Source organism: Crinia signifera, chromosome 8, assembly GCF_055691185.1.
Source record: "Crinia signifera chromosome 8, ASM5569118v1, whole genome shotgun sequence".
Taxonomy (NCBI): Eukaryota; Metazoa; Chordata; class Amphibia; order Anura; family Myobatrachidae; genus Crinia; species Crinia signifera.
This window is the reverse complement of record NC_139224.1, coordinates 31,688,747-31,715,113: the sequence shown is the minus strand read 5'-3', so window position 1 is coordinate 31,715,113 and position 26,367 is coordinate 31,688,747.

The window sequence follows — 26,367 nt, the reverse complement described above, 5'->3', positions numbered from 1 at the left end:
CACAGCCTGCTCTGTTGCGTAAATATCGTCATTGCATACAAACATGAATTAGGCCCTAGGAGGGTAGAGAGTAGGGCAGCATACATTGCAGTTGGCTTGCTTCTGGGTAAACGCACTGAATCAAAACAGATGTATTCCTTCTCTTGTTACATTGGAGCAGTGTTTTATCTCACACCTATAACAATTTCTTCTATTCAGTTCTGAGTGCTGAAACCCAGATTACAGGATAGAGCATATCACTATAGAATCTGCACTTGTCTTGATGCCCTCCACCTACTACAAGCACAGATACACAATACAAATGGAACTCACCAATCACATTGAGTAATCCAACGGTCTACCGGGAATCTTCCTCCATTGCCAATCTGCACCTGGGTTGTGATTCTAATTGACTCACTAAGCAGCAAAAATGTTCTGCTTAGCGAGCCTTCTAATGCCACCCGCCACGGATGCGATGGTAGCCTACGGGTAGCCTATGGGGGTGAAATAATTTGATGATCACCGTCCATCAAATGATTTTTCCCCTGCTCACAAATCTAAGTCAGTCTGGAGTGACCTAGACTTGTGGCATCTGGGTCTGAGAACTGGGAGGGCAGCTGACATACTGTGACATCAGCCACCCACCTCAGGAAGTCAGATGTCTGTCTGCGTTCGCATAGGGACACCCAGCATTTTCCTGGGTGCACCCACCATTTTTGTAGGTCCAGGAAACACAAAGTGTACCCACAACGCCCCCGACCCGCCTCCATCTCGCCCCCCATGCGAGCCACTCGGCGACTATGTAAGTCAACAAAGGCACCCACACAGAAGCCTTGCACATGCACATATGCGATTATGGTCATGCACAGGGCATAAACATTGTTCTCCATTGCAAATTCACCGGGGACTGAATAAATTAGAAGCAGTCCCATGATGTGGAGTATGGTTGAGGTTTTCCTTTTTCAGGTTGCGGGACTGGGCGCCAGACCTTGACTTCCCAGGCACACCTTTTTAGTGCTTGACAAAAAGACAAAAACAAATCAAATCGCATCGGTAGTATGAGAATTTTTCAACTCTCTATTTTCTGTTATTATTATTACTAGAGCTGCTACATACTGATGTACAGTATTTAGATCGCCTGTTATATCAGCTTGGCTTATCAGTTGTGTTTCAGAACATTATTCGAATTAATAGACATCTCAATTTGGGTTGCTGTGTAAATTATGCTAAATCTATTTTCTATCTGAGCTTCTTTTATTAAAAACACTTTAACATACAGTTTGGGTTTTGCAATTTTAAATCACTCTAGTGAGACGTAAATATAGACTAAAAAGATTTTCTCTTCTTGCCAGTGGAAATTTTACGTATATGTTTATTTTCTAAAGAGAAAGATTAGGAATAGTGCAGGTGGAGGTGCAGCTCCAGGCCCTCTATGAAAATAGGCAAAATGGTGAAAACATGGTGGTTCTGTCTGGTGATGGTACAAACTTAGGTACTTGTGTATTATCACGGCGCCCATCGCATCGCATACCATAAGGCATGCGATGGTATGCGATGCGGCATGGAGTTGATTTTATAAAGTGTGGCGAGCGCAGCGAGCCACCGAGCCCGAAGCGAGGGGACGCGCATAATTTCACTGGGGAAGCGAGGGGACGCGCATAACTTCACAGGGGAAGCGAGGGGACGCGCATAACTTCACAGGTATATGCGTCCCCTCGCGGGGCTCGCTGCACTCGCCACACTTCGGGCTCAGTGGCTCGCTGCACTCGCCACGCTTCGGGTTCACGTTTATAGTGGGGGGTGGCATGGGGGTGCATTTAACATTGTAAGCACCCATTAGGGTGCTTATACAAGTTTTAATCGAATAGGGGGCTAAAATCGCATCGCGGAGGTGGGCAGGGTCATGCCACCCAGCCACCGAGTGACTGGACCGCCCATCCCAGTCTAATGGAGTCCCTCACTGCCGGCGCTGGCCAGTGAGGACATTTTGACGAGCTCTGGCAGTGAATGAGAGGGCTCCATCTGTATCCATGACATCTGCTGTGAAAATATTTAAATAAGTTATAGGTGGTCAACTCTTACTGTTGTTCCAATGTGCACCAGGAGCCCATACTCCGCCTCTACTTTTTCCCAATATTGTGTGAGAGTGGTCATTTCAGTGACAGCTTTCCAGATACCGGGGACTATAGTAGGTGGACATTTTAATGCAGGTGCAGCCTTGGAAATCATATATCTTTCAATATTTATATAGACAAAATTGAGACAAAATAAGTCCTGCCCCCTAATATGTATAGCTGAATTCACAAACATACCACCCTGTTCAACCCAATCAGGGTATGACTGCTCCAACGACCACAAGTAACTTTGGGGCCAATTCAGACCCATTTTTTATGGGCTGAATTAATCCCCGATGTTCAGGGTTTGCGAATGTGTGATTATACGCATGTGCAAACCCCAGGAGAACACTCGCTGAGCCGTTAACTCTGGGAAGGGAGGGCTGAAGGCGGAGGCAGGGGAAAGCCCAGCATTATATGGGCATCCCCATAAAAATGCTGGGTGTTTCCCTGAATATGCAGGTATGGCGATGCCTGCTTGGGGCGGGCAACTGACATCACATGAAGTCAGCACCCGCCCCCGAATTTGGCACATAGCAACCAGAATAAAAGTAAGCCTAGACCTTTATTACCGAAGAGGAGAAAAATCATTAGACCAGGGGTCCTTAAACTATTTTGCTTTGGGACCCCCTCAAACAATAAAAATAATGACAGGACCCCAGCAAGTTACTGCAGAAGGTGATCACATCACATGTGTAGTCAGCAGACAGCACATACATGGCAGCATTGTGGAGGCACAAAATGATGGGAGGAGTCTGACGTAACAGACAATGAAACAGATTTTTTAGACTCCTTGAATCACTGACTGAGATCAGAAAAGTCATCAGCCTGATAGTCTCGTCCCCATGCTGAGAAGGTCGGGACCCACTTTGGGGTCAGGACCCACAGTTTGAGAACCGCTGCACTAGACGGTCAGCAAGCATTGAGTGATTTTTCTTCCATTCCCAATATGCAAAGGGAAGTGTATATATCCCCTTGCATGCTAGCAAGGAAATTCATGCACCAGGAGAGGGGGGGCAGGCATTCGACTGGGTAGCGTTTACCTGTTCGCCAGGCTGTGATTATACACAGCCTAATGCACAGGTCTGAATTAGGCCCTTAATACTCAGTATTCTTACTAATATCAGTTCAGCCCACTAAATGGCTGTCTACAATATTTGTAGGTGATGAGTCCACTAAGAATGTAATGGATGAATTATTCTCCAAACTCCAGGTCCAAGTGGTAGAGGGATGGTAGCCAGGGGTGCTGAGAAGGGGCATGGCCAGATGCAGAAAAATGGGCCTTTGCAATTGGGCGTGCAGAATGCTTGTAGCACTAGAGAGACAGAGCGTGGCTATTCACACAGGCTGCATGGTTGATTCTGTACATATGCATTCCTGTCCTTCCCTGCTGTACGTTTGGTAAGATAACTGGGGGACACAGTAGAGGAATCTTTATTGGGGCAGCCTGGATGTTGTAGTGGTTAGCATTACTATCTCAGAGCACTGAGGTCATTGGTTAGACTCCCACCATGACTCTAACTTTGCGGAGTTTGTATATTCTACCCATGATTGCGTGGGTTTCCTTCCGGTGCTCTGGTTTCCTCCCACAACCCAAAAATATACTGGTAGATTAATTGGCTCCCAACAATATTGACCCTAGAATGAATGTGTGTGTGTGTACATGTGTTAGGGGCTATAGGCCCTTAGTCTGGTTCAATCGCAAAGGCAAGTTACTTCTCAAATGGACAAAACCATGTGCACCGCACGGGGGGGCAGATGTGACATGTGCAGAGAGATTTAAGTTTGGGTGAGGTATTTAGTTTCTGTGCAGGGAAAATACTGACTGCTTTATTTTTACACTGCAATATAGATCTCACTTGAAGTAAAACCCCACCCAAATCTAATTCTCTCTGCACAAATTACATCTGCCCCCCCCCCCCCCCCTGCAGTGCACATGGTTTTGTCTAGGTACCATCTTTCCCCACATGGTATACTTATATAGTTCTGTTATATAAGTTACAGAAAAAAAAACGCCTAAAATGCCAATAACATCACACAATATATTTTTTGATAAACGCAACTACTTTAATAATTACTACAATGATTCTGAGTTACTTTTTATTACTCAACGTGTTTCCTGAATGAGAAAAGTAACAATATTCACGTTCATAGGAAATGTCCTTATTAATGCGAAGAGAAAAAGGAAAAAATTTGTAGCGGCAGCTACTTAACTCATAAAATAAATTAACTTTAATATACTATCTACTGATTCATCTATGGAACTGCTTACAACTGCACATTACCCCTTAATTAATACATTTTATCTTTGTATGTCTTTACTTATAACTGTATCATTATCATTCTTGGCCATTAAGTGAGCAATCTCATTAATTATAACCTCTTCAAGCCCATAGAGATAGCCAGGAATACACAGAGCATTAGTCATGTACTGTATTGTTAAGACATTATAATGGTCAGCAAATAACATTTAACAATATAAGCATGTTTTCTAGTCAGCGCTGCGGAGGGGAAAATGTAAACAGCAGCTCTACAGGTTAATCATCCCGGACTCATTACCATACCAACCCCAGTCCCTTTTCAAAGGTAATTCTGAAAGGAACATTAGTAAGAAAATATAGCCATTAGCCTAAGGTAATATTTTTTAAGTAGCAATTATTTTTTAAAGTGGTTGTATTATAATGTTTTAATGTTTTCACAGTACACACTTAAAAATATCAATAACTCTTCTCGTTGTTTTACTAAGATTATTTCTAAAGTGTGATACAATCAGGGCAGGCTCCGGAGGGGGGGGGCTGTAGCATAGTTTAAAAATAAAATAGTGGAGGCACACTGGCAGTTGGTGTGGCTCCCCTATTTTAATTTTGGATTGTGCTGCAGCCCCTCCCCTGGATCCACCAATGAAAACAACTAACCTACATTGATGATCAAACAAAGGCAAAATAAGGCTGTCGTAAAGAGGTTGTTCCTGGTCATCTTATGGCTCTCCTGCTGTTGGTAACCTACTGTACGCATAACAGCATGGCCTGCCACAATTTGAGCATTCCTTAACCGCTTAATGGTCTTGGTCACTTCAGATGCGACCATACCAAGGCTGTGATTTATCTGTTGCGGCAATGGGGAACAACGACTGAACGGCTGCAGGAAGTTTAACTTCTCGAAACCACCAATCTCAGAAGAACTCTCTGCACTTGTAGCTCCACCTTCAAGGAAGATGGCACTGCCCCTCTGTATATACCCAGCAGTTGCCCGGAGCAGCAGCCACAAGAAAATATGCCAAATGTAGCAGCTGCCAGGGAAGTACAAGGGAACTGTTAAATCAGTCACCTCTAATACACACTCTGCTGCTTTCTAAATATTGGGGAGGTGAAGGGAATATAAACCAGGAGGATGGGGAATAAATTATGAAAACAACATAATGCATTGGCCACAGGGGCAGGTATTAGGAACTAAATTGATAACGAGGTCCTATGGACATGGGGGATAGGAGGGGGTGCCAAACATATACTGAATATATATATATATATATATATATATTTTTTTTTTTTTTTATTAAATATTTAAATCTATAATTTAAAACTATATTTCTCAATCTGCTTCACTGCAGCATCAATAACAATGAATTACCACCTACACTACTAACTAAAATACTTTACCATGGAGTGCTACAAATGTGGTATACTGTACTCCATCTGGTTAAAGGTACAAAACATGGCTGGGCATGGAGATTCAATTAAATACACCATTGGCTAAACATGGGTGGATCTCACATAGAGATCAATGAAACACGGATATTTAAAAATCTGTTTGGCATAACCAAATCTAAGGCATAACCAGCCCTGTGCTCTTTGAGCCAGTCCTGGTTCTAAAAATACAGGGGTAAAAAAGTGTGAGGTCACCTTGTATTTAAACAATCAGCACTGGGCTCTTGGGCTGGTCCTGCTTCCAGGTATACAGTACATGATCTCGGCCAAACACAGATAAGAAGAGATTCCTAGTAAATTCACCACAGTGTTTTGATCTGAATGCGCATAGTGGTACAATAAAATATTCGGTAGCCAGTGATGTGTGAATACAGGAGCAGGGTAGAATAGTACTTATTAATATAAAAAAATATATATGTACTTATTAATATTAAAAAATATCCTATGAAAAATACATTTAAAAAATAATAATAATTTAGGAAGTATACAGTGCAAAGTTGATTAATTGGAATATAATATTGTAAAATACTACATTCATGTGCTAAAAGGCATAGACTGATAATAAGCTGCAATTGTTTTCTGGTATTTGAACATTATAATAAAATAAGTCAAAAAATGTTAACAATACATTTATGTTCAATTATTGCATTGTGGAGAATAATAAAACTAACATCATTTTGGTACATTCCGACACAAAAGGAACTCACTTGTGCAGCACAAAAAGGCCTGGACTTCCACTGAAAACAACAGTGGTGAATGAGTACAGGATCTTTTTCTTGGTACAGTGCTCGTATATGTGCGTACAGCCTATGGTGTCACTGCATTTGTACCTTATGGATACTGCATTGTCACAGTACTTGTACATTATACATACACAGTGAGTCACAGCACAGAAGAAACTTATCTTGCATGGGCACTGGACTGGTGTTCTAGCAGCACTGAAGTGTATAGACACTGGACGAGTGCACCGGGTAGCATTGGAGCAGATGCACACGGCACAAGTGTGTTGGCATACCAGAGTGGAAGGACACTGGACAGGTATGTCGGCAGCACTGGAGTGGATGGATGAACATTGGAGCATCGGTAGCACTAAAACATTAAATGAACCGCCACTTATATGGAGTCTGGACACAGCACAGAAAGTTTAGATGGACACAGCACAGTCACTTGTCTGGAGTCTGGACCAGCACAGCAACATGAACTAGCAGAGAACCAGCAGTGTGCTGATAGGTCCTAAACTCCACCAGGATCCGATCCTGGGAGTATGACCTTTTGCCTCAATTTTGAATCTTATTCTGGTGGGGACACTCAAACCGTGGTAGACTCGGATCCCAGAAGTTTGGGTTTGTGGATTTTTTTTTTTTTTTTTTTTAAATCTGAAGCACTCATCTGTAAATACAGAGGTGCAATGCCAAACGAAAAAAAAAAAAAAAAAGAATAATAACAAATAAAATAATGCAAAAACAACCCAGGAGTTTTTAGTGAAATGAACTGGAACATTCTGCAATGTCTGAGTCATCTGATCTCAACCCGATACATAATGCATTTCCATTGCTGTAGGTAACCAAAAGGTAGGAAGGCCCAAATGTATATTTATAGGCTAAGAAATACTAGCCCACCAACCAGCATCTAGGTGACCTCGAGAGAAACAAGGATGTGGGGTGCGCTATTAACAGCGGCTGGCAAGGGGTTGTCACTCCCCTAATATTCAAGGAATAAAAAACACACCATATGCCAGCGCTGGCTGAATAATTTATGCAGTCGGTAATCTATATGAAATAATATTTATTAACTCTCATAATAGCAAATGCAAAACACAATAAAAATAACGTAGAAAATGTACAACAATATACATAAAAATGTAAAATAAAGTATTGGGGGATTGTCACATAGGTGGCATGAAGTGGTATGTAGCAGGATTTAAAAGTCAAAATGTCATAAAACATCCATAGTAGGATTTTATTTTACCGATTGGGAGATTGCTCCACTGATGAAACTGGATGCAGGGTTGTTGGTGTGTACCCTCCAGTGATGGATATAATAGAAGATTGCGAAGATGGTGAGCACTTATGCTGGCAAGAGCTTGAAGAATCCTGATGGCGACCACTGGTTATACTGGTAAGTCTCTTAGGGAACTGGCTTGGTATCCCAGCGGCTTTTTGAAAGTTTTAATCTAGATTTTTTGGTGGTGCTCTATTTCTTTCAGGAATCAAAGATGACCATCAGTGGGAGCAATGAAAATGCTCAACGCGTTTCCCCGGATCAGTGAAATTCCGGCTTCCTCAGGAGCGAAATGCTCCTTATTTCATATAGATTACCGTCTGAATAAATTATTCAGCCAGCTCTGGCATATTGTGTATCTAGGTGACCACGCATGGCAACCAAGCCACACCTACCCAAGGGGAGCCGCACCCCAAATTTATCCCCAAAACTAGCAAATTGTACAAATTATAATTACCTTCATTGTGCCTTCAGATCCACCATGCAGTCTGTGGATACCAGGGACCAAACTGGTTGAACCATTCAGATCCGGCGAGCGGGATCCTACTTCAAGGTGAAGAAGTCCTAACCATCAGGTGTACTAAGTACACAATATTGAGTATATAGGGGGGTCTTAAAAATGCACACCCTAATTACACACATGTATCATGAGATGCTATTGTGCGAGTAAATTTTACCATCCATCTACTGTATTTTCATCCACCAACCACATGGGTATGCTACACCTGTCTTTAATTAATGTGCGCCACCTGCATCATGGAGAAGCTGAAAAATAGGCTCATAATACTGTACATGAAGTCATGAACTTCATGATCCCCTGCTCCTCGTGTACAACTCTGACTATAGACAATCTGGTCTATTTGACAGAAACGCCCTTCAAAGACAATACAGAATACAATGGCAAGTGCATGCAGGAGTTCTTTTGGGTGTGATAAGAAGAATGGCTGAAGGACAATAGATGTAAACATTTCGTACAAGGTGGAATATTGTATTAACATCCAAATTGCTTTTTTTAAGTTACAGTAGTTATGTCATCAAAGTGAAGAGAGGCAAAGTACCAATCAGCTTCTAACTAATACTTACTGACTTTCTCACTGCCCCATGTGGGAGGGTTTAGCCAGGTCGGTATAATAGGGGGAGTTGCCTCAACATAGGTGGGTGGTGCTGGGGCATGGATGCATGGTCACATTATTGTATCCCCACTATACATTATCATAATGACCAGCGTTGAATTGCTGTGGCAGGGCTATTATTGCTCAATTCAGTGTGAAACCCATCATTGACCTCCACGGACCTCCCACTTTCAAGGATGGCTGTGAGAATATTCAGAGGGGTAGGGGGAGATGCCTCCAGCTCAGGAAGACTAGCCTAACCATCTGGGGGGTCGGGATCACCAGACAATTTTCATTTGCCTCCCGGCTGATTTGGGAGAACAGGAAAGAATGTTCTAACTGTCAATTGAGATTCAGGAGCTGGGATTGCTGGATACTTTGTGGGGTAATCAATGCAGGGTCATGACTGTCAGGCTGGCCAGACAGCCGTGACTCTGTCCCATTCTTGGCCGGCCTGACACTGAATCGGCAGGGGGGATTCAATGTCCCGCCTGACGAGCGTCAAGAAAGGGGCATGGCCGCGAGAAGTGAGCTTGACAATTCCCGTCCATTCTCGGCAGAACGTGTCCAACTGCATGTAGTTGGGCACGTTCTGCCGAGATCCCTGTTCAATGCTGTCGGGGAAGACAGTATTGAATAGGGCCCCGCTGCCCATTCCCCCGTCGGTATTAGCGGTGGGAGATTGAATATCCCCCTTTATCTCTCTCCAATTCATGTCTCTTCTATCTTTAATAAATATAACCCTGTCTGAGTGGAGAGGAGACAGGTAATTATCATTCAGATTATTATTTCGACTCTTGAAGTCCTTCAACTTTATAAAAAATCAAATAAAATGTTACAGTATGTAAAAAATGCATATTATTTGCTCTGTGCTCATACTAATTACAGCTCTTATTATTTGTGTTTTGTCCTGTAATTAAGGATATATTTTATTTACGTTCAGGATAATTGATAAAATAATGATTTTTTTTTGCCATCACAATTGTCACTCACTTTACCAGAACATGTCTAGAATATTGAGAAGTTCATGGAAATCGGACAAAGAGTTGACAAGCCATTCTCCGCAGCAGTTACACTGCTATGAATGATCAATTAGATGCTCACAAGCTTATCACAAATTACAGTACATGCCTGCAATATCTATTAATGTAATGACCTTGAAAACGGACTAGTGTATGCCTTTACCTAATGAGCATGGTGTGTGTAATCAATTTGGTCCACAATTAACATCATAATTTGTCCCAAAAAAAAGAAAACGTGCTTGACTGGCTAGTATCATGGGGAAACTGCACTTAGTGGTATTGATCAAAACACTACAGGTTTCTTTGCTTTGAATAAGTTTTAGATTACATTTTTAATTTGCTATGCTTAATTTTTCAATTAAAATACTTTTATCTGAGTAGCTGTATGTTTAATCATTACGTTTCTCTTATTTACACCTTCTACAAACTCTGCATACTTGTATATGGCTTCTCCTTACACCTCACCCAAATGTATCCTACTCAGTGCCATAATCAGAGTGAGACCAACGCTGTCACCAAGAGTACAAAGCTGAGGGGCAGCATCAGTGCCTTCCTATTGGCAACTGAAATGGACTCAAACGGTAAACTGCAGCTTGGAGAGTGTTCTGGCCTGTCCTTAATTTCATTGCAATATGGTTGACCATGTAGATACATTTTTTTCATGGATGTGGGTGGATCTTCCCCAGATTGAAGGTGTGGTTAGGTAGATTGAGGTGGGTATATATGAATGGGAGTCTATGTGTATCAGAGTTATGTTTTTTACAAAGCCCAACCCAATGTTTATTTGATAAAGAGTAGTAAATTTTCCATTGAGGTTTCTAGTTTCTAGTATGAAGCTGGAAATCTGTACAGAGGCCATTATTGTTCGATCTCACCCATAATCTATTTATCTTCTGCCAGAGCTTGCCAGTGTAAGACTGGAGTAAGGCGCTCCCGGCAGTGGAATACAGTGGAAGCAACTCCTGGGAAAGGAGTTTAAACAAAGAGTGGGTGAGAGAGAATTAAACCAAAAAACTTAACTGTCAGCCTTGTTAATCAGTTAACGTTTGAAATCACCTCCATTGTAAAGAAACATTTATTTTGCTTAGTTGATACAATAATGAACAGTAACATTACAGCAGCCAAGTCAGCAAAGCAGGGGGCATGGTACGACACTTGTGCTGCGGAATAAGATTCTTCCTGTTCTTCAGTACACAGCCCAGGCCTGGCCACCTCTGGCCACGATCTGCAAGGCCATCACACGGGCCATTTTCCACTTCATCTGGGGCTCCAAAATGGACAGAGTGAAGCGGATTGTTATGTACAAAGATCCCCTCAAAGGTGGCAAAGGCATTCCAGACATTCCAACTATGCTGAGAGCCTGCTTTGCATGTAACTGTATCCGCAGAACTTTGATTGACAATTGTGCAGGCTCTGCGGGGAACTCCATGTCCCGCTTTTTCCTCCTACCCTTGTGGAGGACCCTTAAATGGGACAAGTGGGACAGCTCCATCCCTTACAACTGGACTACTCCATGGTTCTACCTGGAGGTGTCCAAGTTTGTGAGGGAACACCAACTGGAGGGATTGAAGCCCGACTTGTGGAAACCTAAAACTGTCCACAAGCTCATCAGAGCTAAAGACGTCAGATTTCAGGGCTCCCTTCAGCCTGTCTGGGAGTATGTGGCCTCCAAAAGGCTCACAAATAGACATAAAGACATGTCATGGATGGCCATTCAGGGGGGCTGGCCTCACCAGTCATTCATGCACTCCCGAAACTTTTGTAGGTATAGACATTGTCCCTGGTGCTTTGTGCATGAAGAAACCTTCATGCACATCTTCTGGGACTGCACCTACGCACAGTTGTTGTTGGATTCCCTAGAGACTGAATTCGTGCCCAGGAACTGTCTTTCATACCTTTCGGTACTGTATGGACAATTCCCGGGCACCCACACATATGGGGCGACCCAGGAAGCCTGGCGCCTTATAAACTGTGTTAAGGATGCTTTGTGGTTTGCCAGAAATTGTCTCATATTGCGGAGGGAGAGAATGTCCATTCAGGACATTTCTCCTTGAAAACGGGGCACACGGGACCCCCAAAACGTCGGCACCGAGATATGTGTTGTAACACAGTAAACTTTTTTTTTCAAAGTTGACTCGTCTCCGTTTGTGCCGCAGAAAACCCCCACACACAGCCATTATATATATATATATATATATATGTATATATATATATATATATATATATATATATATATATATAAAGAGAGAGAGAGAGAGAGTTTATATTTATCATGCACAGTACAGAAATGCATATATTTTGTAAACAAATGGGTTACCGAAATATTTTTTTTCCATTTTTTTCCCCCTGTAATTACATCTTATATAAGGAATCTCTTGGGATACACTATGCTACTACATGCTACTTTGCGATTTAAACGCTTCTGATTAACCTCTGTAAAATCTCATCACGCAGGTGAAAGTAGCATGAATGAGAGATTAATCAGCTCATCCCGTTAAAGCCAAAGAACCCAACTGATATCTTGACATTTGCACAACATAATCCAATAGCGGCACACACAATAAAAGGAGATAGTTGCGCAATGCAGTGATAAAAATAATTAAAATTAATTCTTTAAATCACCCAACAGGAGGCGTCTGCAAAATGATTGATGGTATGGACATCTAGCCATGCGTATTCCCTTCTACTGTACTTATTTTTTTCATTTTGATGACAGCCTTGTCTCGCAGAATCAAAAAATGTATACACCCACTTATAGCTATTTTGATTTCTAGTGTTGAGTTAGAGTTAGTTAGAGATCCATCTTTTATCTCCAGCTGACTGAAACGTCCGGAGGATATGAAGTATTGGCCCAATATTTAAATAATATCACCAATTTAAATCCCATGGACAAACCTGTTACTGAGTAATTATTGATCCGATGGAATAACGTTGGCAATCCCAAAGCAATGATTGATGGCATCTAACATTTTCTGTTTTTCCCAAAGAGACCTGCACATCTGGTTTCTGATGACAAAAATTTGTACACAAAAGTTTTTATTGTTATCATCTCTGAGGAGTGGTACCCCCTTCAGGGCAGGAGCCTGGTGGCAGCCAATTCTGTTGTCTCCTGGCATTTCATCTACAGTATGATCACAATCATGCATATACAGACTCTCAGCATGGATTGGAGCTTGAGTGAAGCAAACAGGTCACCAGCCAGTAACAGTGGGCCTTATTTTGGTTCATTCTTTCTGTCAAAATCCTTCTTAGATGGACAAAACCATGTGCACTGCAGGGGAGGCAGATGTAACATGTGCAGAGAGAATTAGATTTGGGTGAGTAATTTTGTTTCTGTGCAGGGAAAATACTGACTGCTTTATTTTTACACTGCAATATAGATCTCACTTTGAAGAAAAACCCCACCCAAATCTAATTCTCTCTGCACAAGTTACATCTGCCCCACCCGCAGTGCACATGGTTTTGCCCATCTAAGAAGGATTTTGTCAGAAAGAATGAACCAAAATAAGGCCCAGTATCTGGATAGAGGTGCAGGACGAAAGCGATAAAAGCAGCTATAGCAGGATAAAACTAGCAGTAATTGCAGGGTCTCTCTGGACCTAAGTGGGGCACATCCATGTTCCACTTTGGCACTCTAGAACAGCGACAAAGGTGGTGCTGGGAATCCATAGAACTACAGTAGTGGCCATCTTGGATAGGGATTGAAGCTTCAATAAATGAGTTTATATGGTGTATGTGGGGAAGCGCTCTCCAGCTTCTATGATTTCTGTAATACAGTAGCGTGGCGAGGAAAGTATGGAAAATAAGTGTTATGTTTGGATTTAATTATTGTGTGATGTCTGCCTTGTGTGAGATCTGGTGAGATCATCTCCTATGAGAGTCTGTGGCGATTCAGAGGATGGCTCCTAATCATGCTGACGTTTGTAATCTAATTGCATTTTTCCTGCGGTTATTAGTATTCTCTTTTATGAGACATACTTTAGAAGTTTGTGACTGCTTTATTATGCAGTTTTGGACAGCTGAACCTAGATTAGAGGGGTGCCGTAAATCACACTGACAGATGACAATTATTGGTTTATTTTCACGCATGGACTGGAGGTTTGAATTTTTCTTACTTGCGTACAAACAGTAACAGAAGATAGAAAGGCATTCACAAAACTGCACCAATCTTGGTGACAGTCATACTGTATGTTTAAAGACAAAAAAAATATATTGATCACAATCCATGGTCTCCTCCTATGGAACAGCTGATGATTACGGTATCACAATGAATACCTTTATGCTATTCTTAAATTCCATTACAGTACACTAAGCATTAGCATAACTTTCTCTCTCACTGACCTACCACTGTGTTGTCTTGGGGAAATAGTAAAACACCACTATGTCACACCCACTGTGATTTCGTACTGAAATGCCCACTGGTGACTTTACAAATCCAATTTATTGTATACAAAATATGATGCATTGGATGTGGTTGAGTTGGTTATCTGAGTTCTTAGTAAAATTATGGGAGCTGATACCATTGTGAATGCATACGACATCACGACCACAATCTATGCCATGCCCCTATAATCTTGATTTACTATAGTTTGCTATAGTTTGTTAAATCTAATCCATTCTATATTGTATAGAAAAAAATAAATAACAAAAAAAATCCTCACTGTACAATGGTCTTATGTGTAGACTTAAAATTACTGCCCCGAATGCCGCAATCTGATCTTCTTAGCTTGCACATTGGGAGGAGCAATTTGTGTGAGATCTTGCAGCTGCCGCGACCCACCATAGAAATGACTGACACGCTTCGATTGTCATGACCCCCATTGCTATCCCCCCCCTCTGCACTTAGACTACGGTCACATTTACTGGCTGTGACCACAGTTTAAGAAGTGCGTAAATCCCTGAATTTTCAAAAACTCCTAGCAAGAATAATGAAAACATTTACCCAGTTTTTAACACATTAAAATTGATAAACACTTTATTTCTAATTAAACAATCTTTATAACACATGTTGTTTTCAGAAGCTGCTATAGTAAATATCAGAATATTAGCACAATTGCTGGATGCACGACTTTGAAAATGTGTCAGTATCCTTGGCTACCAATGTGTGAGTATTTTTTTTTAAATATTTTCATTTTAATGTATGTCTGTTTTTCCTGATAATTTGCCTCTGTTCCAAGTTCTTTGAGTTGGCTTTGTAAAACATATCAGTATGTTCTTCACACAAAACACAACCTCAATGTCATGAACAAACTGCTGGGGCTTTTGTTCACTTCTCTATCCGGATTTCTGCATAACGCTTCTCTTCAATGTCAGACCTGTTGATAATACAATAATTTATTTATTGGCTGTGGGAAGATTGAATGCAAGAATCAATAAGTCAGATCCATTGCTTACTGTCATCTGCTAAAATAAGGCTAATAAAAGGTATAGGATGATATAAATGACATTCATGTATATCAATGTGATGATGTCATTATTTATTATCAACACCTACTGAGGTCATGAATCAAGTTGTCTCATATTAGGGGTATATAAACTAAGCAGCATTTATTTGAAGCTACTGGGACTTATTCTGACGTGTTGCACGGGGACCAATGTTTTTGTTATGCGCATTTCTGCACCCGTGCACAGGGCCGGATTTGTGCCTAGGCCCGTGAGGCACCGGCCTCAGGGCGGCACCAATTAAGGGCTGCAGGCAGGCTGAAATTCTGTTAAATAGCAGCATGGCAGAGCGGGTGGGTAGCGGCGAGTGACGAGCGCCGCTGCCGCAGACATGAATTATCATATGTCGGCGGCAGCGCCGCTCGTCACCTGCCACTGCCCACCCACTCTGCCATGCACATTACATCACCACTTAGTGGCTGGGTCCGAGGGTCCCCCTGCGCGTCCGGAAATGGCTCAGGCTCACTGCTGCCGACTCCCGCCCATTGGCTACTCTACACACACACACAGAGTCTATTGGCTGCTGTGTATCCAGCAGCTGAGCTGAGCGGCGCGCAGATCCTCCCTGCACTCAGTCAGTCATAGTGTGTGAGCCGGAGAGAGACTGATGGAGACACTGTGCTAATCACTGTACTAATAAGTGCCTCCCTCCGGGTCCTCCGTACAGTGAGCAGTCCAGAGTGCTTAAAAAAATATTAAGGTGGGCTACAGTTAAATTTTAATGAAATATATAAATAACAAAGTATATACATATATGATTACATTAAAATAGAGTGGGCACAAAAATGTTGTGCCTAGGGGCGGCCTGACCCCTAAATTCGCCCCTGCCCGTGCATACGCAGGGTGCGTGCACCCAACATAGCGAGTGGGGGGAGGAGAGGGATGTGAGGCACGGGGCAGCCCCATTACCATTTGGGAACGCCCAGCATTCCGTGGGTGTTCTGTTCTCATGGTAATGAGGCCGTGATGCAGGTGCGGGGGAGGGGGGAGGCAGGCAGGTGACATCACCGGATGTCAGCCGTCCGCCCATTTCCGTCCCAGAGCGCACGCATATGTAAGTGACTTGAAAGTCACTTTTATATGCGTGCACCTTCCACATATTTCGATGGTCGGCGACCATCGAGAGATGTGGGTGTTCCCCACAGCATGCAAATGGATGTTTATGTTAAACATCCATCCGCAGCCTGAGTTTGGGAACACACGCTGCGAGGGGGGCAGGTGGGCGTCCTGGCATTCGCCAGGAGGGTTTTGGTGGACTCGCAAGGCTTTGTATGCGCATAAAGCTTCAACGAATTTCACACTCACCCAGCTCCATAGTGGAGGGATAGGGGGCAGGAAGGGAGCGGGAACAAGGGAACACCCAGCGTTTTATGAGCTTCACCATAAAAATGCTAGGCGTTCCTCTGCAGACGCAGTTGTGGCAATGCCTGCTTGGAGCAGGCAGCTGATGTTACATGTAGTCAGTTTTAAACATGCTCAATAGGTTGACCACCATTATCTGCTACTATCTAGGAATGGGGAACCTTCGGCCCTCCAGCTTATGTTGAACTATACATCCCAGAATGCTCTGCAACAGTTTTAGGATTGCCAAATAGCAAAACTTTAGCAGGGCATGCTGGGATGTGTAGTTCAACAACAGCTGAAGGTTCCTTATCCCTGATCTAGAGAATATGTAAATGAAAAATGTTGTGAGGATGATATTTACTGTAAATAGCTATAAGAAGGCTAACGTGCTAAAGGAAATGTGCATTACTGAGACCTTCCAAGTGGAAAAACACTGCAAGAACCCTGTAAATAAGCATCGTATTTATATTTGAACCCTTGTGCAGACTATACACCCACACAGACTGTGCTTGTGGTGGGATGTAGCCGGCGTACAGACGGTTCCAATAGTCAAAATACTGGCGTTGGTATCCATATGGGTGAAAATGCAGACAACTTCAAGGAGTAGGTACAAGTATGAGGGTAAAAATTAGGCTGTATCAGTGTGAAGGTAAGGATTAGGGTGTGTGGGGGGGATTAGGAGGATTAAGGTTAGGCTGCATGGGTGTTAGGGTTAGCTGACGCTTGGTATGGTAAGGGTTAGGCTGCAGTTAGGGGATGGTAAGGGCTAGGCTGCTGGAGTGGTGGGTTAGTGTTGGGATCAAATGGTAGTTATTAAATATTATCCTTGCAGCTATGGTACCATAAATGACAACCCAGATGCATGTCTCCACTCATTCAATCCCTCCAAAAGACATTCTACGATGAGACAAATTGTAATTTATCATAGTGTATATGGAAGAATTGACAATGATTAACTAGGTACTTAGCAGCTAGTTCTCCATCACCTGCATCATTATAAACTAGCACCAAAATTGTTGCCAGTTCAAGAAACAAAAACCGTTCCATCGGTGGAAGGCCAACCACCACTCAACGCTTAAATTCCCCAAGGTGAGACGAATAACTGGGCAATCATCAACAGTGTGGTATATGCAGAAAGGGTCACTAGTGGTACAGGTGCATTATCCCTTAACCAACATAAGAAACATTAGAAATAAAATGCTGACCAGATATTTTTTTCTGGAAAAACAAATGGACATGTTAATTAGACATCTTGCATCCTTGTCCTCGTTGATGGTGATGACGGTTCAATGTAAGTGCTCTGTAACTCAAGTTATACATTAATATGGAACAGAAAGAGCATGCCTCTTGTTAATTGCAAATTGTAATTTGTCATTGTCACTTAATGATTTTAATGATTCCACACTAAATTCCCAAACCATGTCTTTCAGTATCAACCACCAAAGATAGAGATATCAGAGGGAACGGAAAAAATACAGCGGGAGACATTCAAGAGCGATTACCTCAAATATACTGTACTCTTGGTTAAAAAAAAATGACAGAGGTAGAAAATCATGTATTTTAAGTGTTTTGAATCATTTTTGTCATTTTCTAGAATATACAGTATCTCATGTGAGATAGCATGTTCAAAACTGATTTTATTTTGAATACAAACTGCACTCACATCATATGCAAAAGATCAAAACAAACTCGATTTTAAACATCTTCCTTGCTGGGTTTTAGATCCTGCTGTTTCCTAAGAGATTGTAGGTGACTATGAGAAAGCATGCTGGCAATTTGCAGCCAGACCCAGGGAATTGGAGTGAATCCAAGTTAATAACAATTTACATGCAGAAGTAAAAATAAATATATATTTTGCTACAAGTTTTAAAATCTTAACTGAAATTTGTTTCTATTGGGTTGAACACAATTTCTTTTAACTTATACACCTCCAGTATATTGTACATTGAAATAAAAATTAAATTTAGCAAGGTGCTATGTGACCATATAAATGTACATGGATACAATAACAAGTAATCACCACCCCCTGCGCCTCAGGGCTGAAGCCCGTATAATTACTAAGGGATACCACCCCTTGAACACCATACTTAATGAGCAAACATTGAAAATCCCTGGCGCAGTCCACTCCCGTATATTCTTTAATGTTGAATAATGTGAAGTCTCTCTGTTTATCCACCGGTGGGAAGTGAATAGAAAATCTAATGATTAATTCTCACTGTTACCCTGTCATATTCTTTCTACCCGGCTGTATAGGTGGTATGAACTCACCTGACTGTCCTTAGAGAAGTTAACATAAAGGTTTATTTTAACGGAATCCCTTCTGTAGCTGGAACCCTTAGGGTAACACTCACCAAATGTTTCTGCCCAGTGTGTCTCAAAAGGTTTCTTTATAGGGTACTTGTTTCCTAGCACGGCCACAATCGCGGGCATCGTGTACCTTAAAGTTAAGGTACACGATGCCTGCGATGGACCCGATTTCCTTTGAAATCAGGTCCATTTTGCGGGCAAAGGAAAAATCGCGGCCATCGCTTCGGTCGCGGCCATTAACATTGCGCCCGACGCGACCGACGCGATGCCCGCGATTTTGCCATAGGCTTCAATGTTAAAATAATTTTTAACATTGAAATCGGGAGCATCACGTCGGTCTTGTGCCATTATAATGGCACAAGATGAGATGGACTTGATTAAGTCCATCTCACATAGGAAACAATGTGAAATGGGCCAATATGACCCATTTCACATTGTATATGGCCCCGTCGTTACCCCACGATTGACGCGAACCCGAAGCGTGGCGAGCGCAGCGAGCCCGCGAGGGGTGGCGGTGCGCGTCCTCCGACCTTTTCATTCCCCTACTATCCACGTCGGCGTGGAGTTGAGAATATAAAGTGTGGCGAGCACAGCGAGCCACCGAGCCCGAAGCGTGGCGAGCGCAGCGAGCCCCGCAAGGGGACGCGTATATCTGTGAAGTAATACGCGTCCCCTCGTGGGGCTCGCTGCGCTCGCCACGCTTCAGGCTCAGTGGCTCACTTTATATTCTCAACTCCACGCCGACGTGGATAGTAGGGGAATGAAAAGGTCGGAGGACGCGCACCGCCCCCCTTTTAAAGTGTTTGTGTGTTAATAGTTGGCTCATATATTTTAACTTAACCTAATAAAAGTTAATTTTTAAATTAAATTCATATCATTTACAAGTTGTGCCTAAAGAAAGAAAAAAAAGAGAGTCCTTTTCTGTTTTCCCCACGTTGCATAATATTACTCTCTAGGGAGCACCTCCACTTACATGACTAATAGATACCATTGTATCTACTATATTTTTCTTCATTGTGGAACATTTCATTAACCTATACATATACATTTTTCTGAGTAATAACAGTGATACTTGTGCGTGGACAAATCCCCTTTCCCCTTTTCCCCATACCTAGAAAACAGGGTCCATATCTGGATATATCAGCAACAGGTAAGTTGATCTACACTCCAGATTTTGCATAATCAGCTCACCCTGTGCCAAAGATAGAATGATCAGCAGCTAGAGTAATCAAGACAGCGTCCCCCTCTTACTTCACCAATGCATTTCAGAACGTTAGGTTCTTCATCAGGGTGTATAAGATTGGTGTGTCCTGCTGGGTATTTAAACATAGAAACATAGAATTTGACGGCAGATAAGAACCACTTGGCCCATCTAGTCTGCCCCTTTTTTTAAACATGTTACCTCAAACCATATTTGATCCTTATTTTTGTGTAAGGATATCAATATGCTTATCCCAAGCATGTTTAAATTGTACTACTGTATTTGCGTCTACCACCTCTGATGGTGGGCTATTCCACTTATCTACTACTCTTTCTGTGAAAAAAATTCTTCCTCACATTTCACCTGAATCTTCCTCCCTCTAATTTCAGTGCATGTCCTCGTGTTCTGTTGCTCCTCTTCCTGTGAAGAATGTCTCCCACCTGTACCTTGTTAAACCCTTGATATATTTGAAAGTTTCTATCATGTCCCCCCTTTCCCTTCTCTGCTCTAAAGTAAACATATTAAGATCTTTTAGTCTTTCCTGGTACGTTTTGTGATGTAGGCCATGCACCATTTTAGTTGCTCTTCTTTGTACAGTCTCTAATGTATTTATATCCTTCTGGAGATATGGCCTCCAGAACTGAACACAATACTCTAGGTGAGGTCGTACCAATGACCTATACAGTGGCATTATTACTTCTTTCTTTCTACTGCTGAAACCTCTCCCTATGCAACCAAGTATCTGACTTGCCTTCTTCATTGCTTTGTTACATTGCCTACCTGCTTTTAAGTCCCCTGAAATAGTGACACCTAGATCCCTCTCTTTCTCAGTAGTTTCCATTATAGTGCCATTTATACTATATTGAGTCTTTGGATTTCTGAGACCCAAGTGCATGATTTTGCATTTTTTGGCATTAAACTGTAGTTGCCTTTATCTTGACCATTTCTCTAATCTACCTAGATCCTCAATCATTTGTTTTACCCCTCCTGGTGTGTCTACCCTGTTGCATACCTTTGTGTCATCTGCAAAAAGGCACATTTTACCCTCAATTCCATTTGCAATATCACCAATAAAGATATTAAAAAGCACCGGTCCAAGTACAGATCCCTGGTGTACTCCACTTGTAACCTTTCCCTCCTTTGCCTGTACTCCGTTTACTACAACTCTTTGTTTTCTGTCCTGCAACCACGCTCTTATCCATTCAACTATCTTAGAATCCAATCCCAAGCTTTCAAGTTTATTTAACAGTCTGCGATGTGGGACAGTGTCTAAAGCTTTACTAAATTCTAGATAAGCTACATCTACAGCCCCACCTTGATCTATTACTTTAGTCACCCAGTCAAAAAAGTCAATAAGATTTGTTTGAGATGATCTTCCCCCCAGTAAACCCATGCTGTTTTGGATCCTGTAAATTGCTGGTTTTGAGATATTCTACAACTCTTTGTTTTAAGAGTGTTTCCATCAATTTCCCTACTACTGATGTAAGGCTCAGTGGTCGATAGTTGCTTACCTCTTCCTTGCTTCCACTTTTGTGCAGTGGGACTACATTCGCTGTTTTCCAGTCCTCTGGGATTACTCCAGTAGCTAGTGACTGGTTGAATAATTCTGTTATTGGTTTTACCAGCTCCCCTTTAAGCTCTTTTAGTATCCTTGGATGTATCCCATCTGGCCCCATTGATTTATCCACTTTCAGTTTTGAGAGTTCTGTGAGGACTTTCTCCTCTGTGAATGTACTTGGCTCTCCCTCAGTTTTCTGATTATACTTGCAATTTAACTGTGGCCCCTTCCCCTCTCTTTCAGCAGTGAATACTGAGCAGAAATAATTATTAATATTATCTGCTATTACATTGTCCCCCTCAAGAAAACTTCCACTCTCTGTCTTCAGTCTAATTATTCCACTTCTAATTATTTATCCCCAGAAGACATCACATGGTAAAATGGCCCAAAATCTGGACCAGACAATTGTCATTTCGTTAACACAAACATCCTATCTAATACATACATTAATAAAAACATATATCTGTTAATAGAACAAATTCCTTCTATATAAAACTTTAATATAAACATAACCATATTTAAGTGTTCATAATTCCAGGCCAGATTTTAATGCAATCCCAATGCCATTTCCTGCCATTCATTATATTTATGCAGGAAGGTGCAGGTGGTATTATCAGCCTGCTGGGACACAAACACTTGTGTTTGGCCCACATCTCACTGTGTTCAGTGATATTTCCTCCCTGACAGTTTGTCCCTGACCGGAAGTAGTCAAATGACCACTTCTCATGGAATAACATGTGTGGGTTGGAAAAAAATCACTTTTAATTAATATGACCACATGAAAAAACACATAAAAAAACACAATAAAATCACATGAGATAAAAGCAATATAACACGCCACAGGTGGATAGTTGGATGTGGATATGGGCCCAAGTGGGATATGAAGTCCCCAAGGTAAGTGCACTTTACCAGTTTGGATATATTTGTAGTAGGCTCCACTGTATTGTCCGAGGAATATCCTCACTAGTGTTACAGAGCTGTGGGCTACCGCTGGAGGTAGTTCTTTGTGGCATCCACTTGGAGGGACCAGTAAACTCTCACACAGATGGGCGATTGTTTGTTAGAGCCACTGGAGGGGTCCAAAGAGCGGTGTCCGCCAGAACTATTAGCAGGAGAGAAGGTGTTGGTATTTAGCTGGAGCCCAAATCATCCAGAATGGGCTGGGAATCCACAGATAGGGGGTCCTGGGCGTGTAGAGGGCCACACAGCATAGAAGCCTATGCATGCTTAGCAGTATCCCTGATGAAGAATACTCTGCAAAATGCGCCAGTAGTACGCTGCACCTACAAACATCAATCTAAAACTGTGATAATGAATTTTGAGTAGAATGCTTATTTTTATCTTGTCTGGGACACGGATATGGCCACACCCTCTTGCTTTCTGGATTTGGCCACTCCCTCTTTTGTACCTGGACCTCCTAGCTGTCTCAACAAACCGCCAATCATCCGTGAGCTGTGCTGTGATAAAACAGCTAGGTTGCCTTACAGTTTGGCGGTTATTTAAGACATATTACATTTCCACTAAAATATTTGATTTTTATATCCTGGGGATAATGAATATGAATTATGTGTTAAGTATATGCAAATTATATTCTATATTTTCATTGAAATGTTTAATATTAAGACTCCTGTGTACTTACATCCATGTCTCTGCTTCACATTGCTAATAGCTATATGCAAATTCTGAAGCACTAGCTAAACATGATGGGAAAAAACATCAATTTGTCCTATTACTCACAATGCATATTTACAACATTCAGTGTGGTCAAACGCAGGTCAAACACATTATGGCAAGCACTGCTAAAAGCCTTAGCCTGCATTAAATGATCATTTCTATAGAACTTATTTGCCATTTTAAGGTACATTCAATGCATTTAAAAAGCTGCAGCTAGACTGAAAACTTATGTTTGTGTCTAGTAAGCCGGTATGATTTTTTGTATTTTCAGTGTTATAAAAGATTCAGGGAAAATCAAAGAAATGTGTTAGGGATAGTGATGACCATCAGTATGGCCTTCGTCAATGGTGCTATCGATGGTGAAAGTGTGACTGGCTATCAAAGGCAACATACCATGCGATAGATGATCATCAATGGTTTTACCTATTAATGGGCATATCTTTCCTTTGACTAATTGATCTGTGGGCCAATAATAACCTGGTGGGAAATCTTTACGGGCATCAGGGCAGAGCTATACTCCATATCATAGCACCTTGGGGAAAAAAATAATCGATTATGCTGTGCCATCAATGCCAAAATTATTCTTTTCTCTTTCTGGGAAAAAAATCCAGCATCAGCGAAAACCACATGGATCTGCAAATTTGCTGTGAATCCACTTGTTTGTGGCGAATTTGGAGCCTTTTTCACCTATTTATGAATCCATTTTTGCCATACTGCAAAAAGTTCATAATTAAATCATAATTTGTCTTTTTTGTTCTGATATACACTGGATAGAAAATAATTATGGAATTAAAGTCAGATTTCGTAAAAGTGACATAAAACCTCACAATTTGTTTGAAAGTAATTTTCATGTGATCCTAGTAATTTACACCTCAAAGTTAAAACTCCAAATTATGGTTAGATTTTATAAGTTTGATGGACACAGGCCAATGTACTGCTATTACTCTCTCTGATTGATTTTGAATGTATAGTGAAGTCTTTGGTCTTTTTTTCTGTATGGGGAAAGTGAGTTAGAATCAGAAATACACATAAGCTAATTTATTTGTATTCATTATTTTTATTATTTCATAAAACATTTTCTGTTGTATACAAAAAACATATTCATGCTAAATCAGAAATTAATTTACGTGCAAATGTTAAAATCCTTTTTGTATATGTACAGGATATTTGTGTTCTCATTCATTAATTTAATACCGGTTGAGTAGTCTGATAATTTGCCGGTCAATTCAATCTGGTGAAAATAAATTATTTGATCCTATTAACCTCTGCAAATGACCATACATTGAGTCCTTGAAGACAAATCTAGATTTTAAAAGCCCTGAGCATTTCTTATTCTGGTTGTATAATTTATTTTCAATGAAGTTATTAAAAGGCTGCAGAGTTACTTACTAGTCAGTCTGCAATTGGAATAGCATTCTTATCATTAGCAAAAACAAACATATCATTCTATATAGCATCATTATATATAGTTATAATAATTATATTAATGATGATGATAATGATAATAATGATACATTATTAATTAAACTGATCATCTCTCAATTCATTGACAGTCATATTAGATAAATTTTTAGGGTAATGTTGTGCTGATTCCAAATATGACATCAAGGTTGATAGATTGGCTCTAATATATAAAATACATAAACAAGAAAAACAACAAAATACAATGCAAACCACTAAATTGACAACTGTCACTTTACATTGGCCGATCACTTGATAGAAATGGAATATTCTATATTGATTGGGAAGAGAACACCTAGAATATTCTCATCTCACCTCTTAGAATGTCCCTTTAGATTCCCATATGCACGCCTTATACTGTAGCTAACTTTAGCCATTAGCTCAAGAACTAGCACCAATGTGAAAAATACTTTTATTTTTTAATTCAGAAACCCCGAAATACAATTCATTCAAATATCCTTGACAGCTAAAATTTATTTTTAAATGTATATAAACAATAATAATTATAACCATACTTGTGTAAGGTGCCCCTATACTAGGGTGTAATGCATGCAACTTTTTATGCAATTGGGGCGATAAATCACATAAAAAGCATCCAAATCGCATGTATGTCACATGAGGTCCAATGCGATGCCCAGCCCTCGTTTTCACCAAAACTCCCAACCAACCTACAGTAGATATGGCCATGTTTATTCTTCTCAAAACTTTGTGTAAGACTGCACCACCCTGAGGACCTCTCAAAAACAACACACAACGATGATTTACGATAAAACAAAGCCCACTTGTGGCCAGTAGCTTAAAATCACCTCCTTGTCCATCTTAAGGACATTGATTAGCTCAGTAACCAAACAGGTACCTAAATTGTAACTCCTAAGTTTACAACCACCGGATCTGGACTCCCAAATGTCTACTCCAACCTAAATAGAAAATCAAATACATTTCTATACGACATGTCCCAAACTCACCTATTATGAACACAATGGGTGAAATATAATAGGATGAGAGATTCAGAAAGAGAGAGATTTGGTAAAAAAATCTCCAGTTTTTATAAAGCGGCAATCATTTACATTTAAAAATCAGACTGGTTTTGCAGTGTAAATGATTGCCGCTTTAAAAAAACCTGGTGATTTCTTACCAAATCTTCCACTTTCTAAATCTCTCATCCTATTAAATTTCCCCCAATAACTGAAAATCCAACTGATGCCTGGAGGCCACACCACAAACCACATCAGATATGCCTAGATGATAACTTATAGGCAAAGTTCTGCAGGAAATAAAAGACAGCTTGGGCAGTATGGTTGGTGTAATGATTGCATTACCACCTCACAGCACCTAGGTTTGTCCTCAACTTGGATTTGTATGGAATTTGTATATTCAGTTATATCTGCTGTCAAAATTCTATGATTACAACAAACACAATCCTCTCAGAATAACCGAGAATGTTTAAA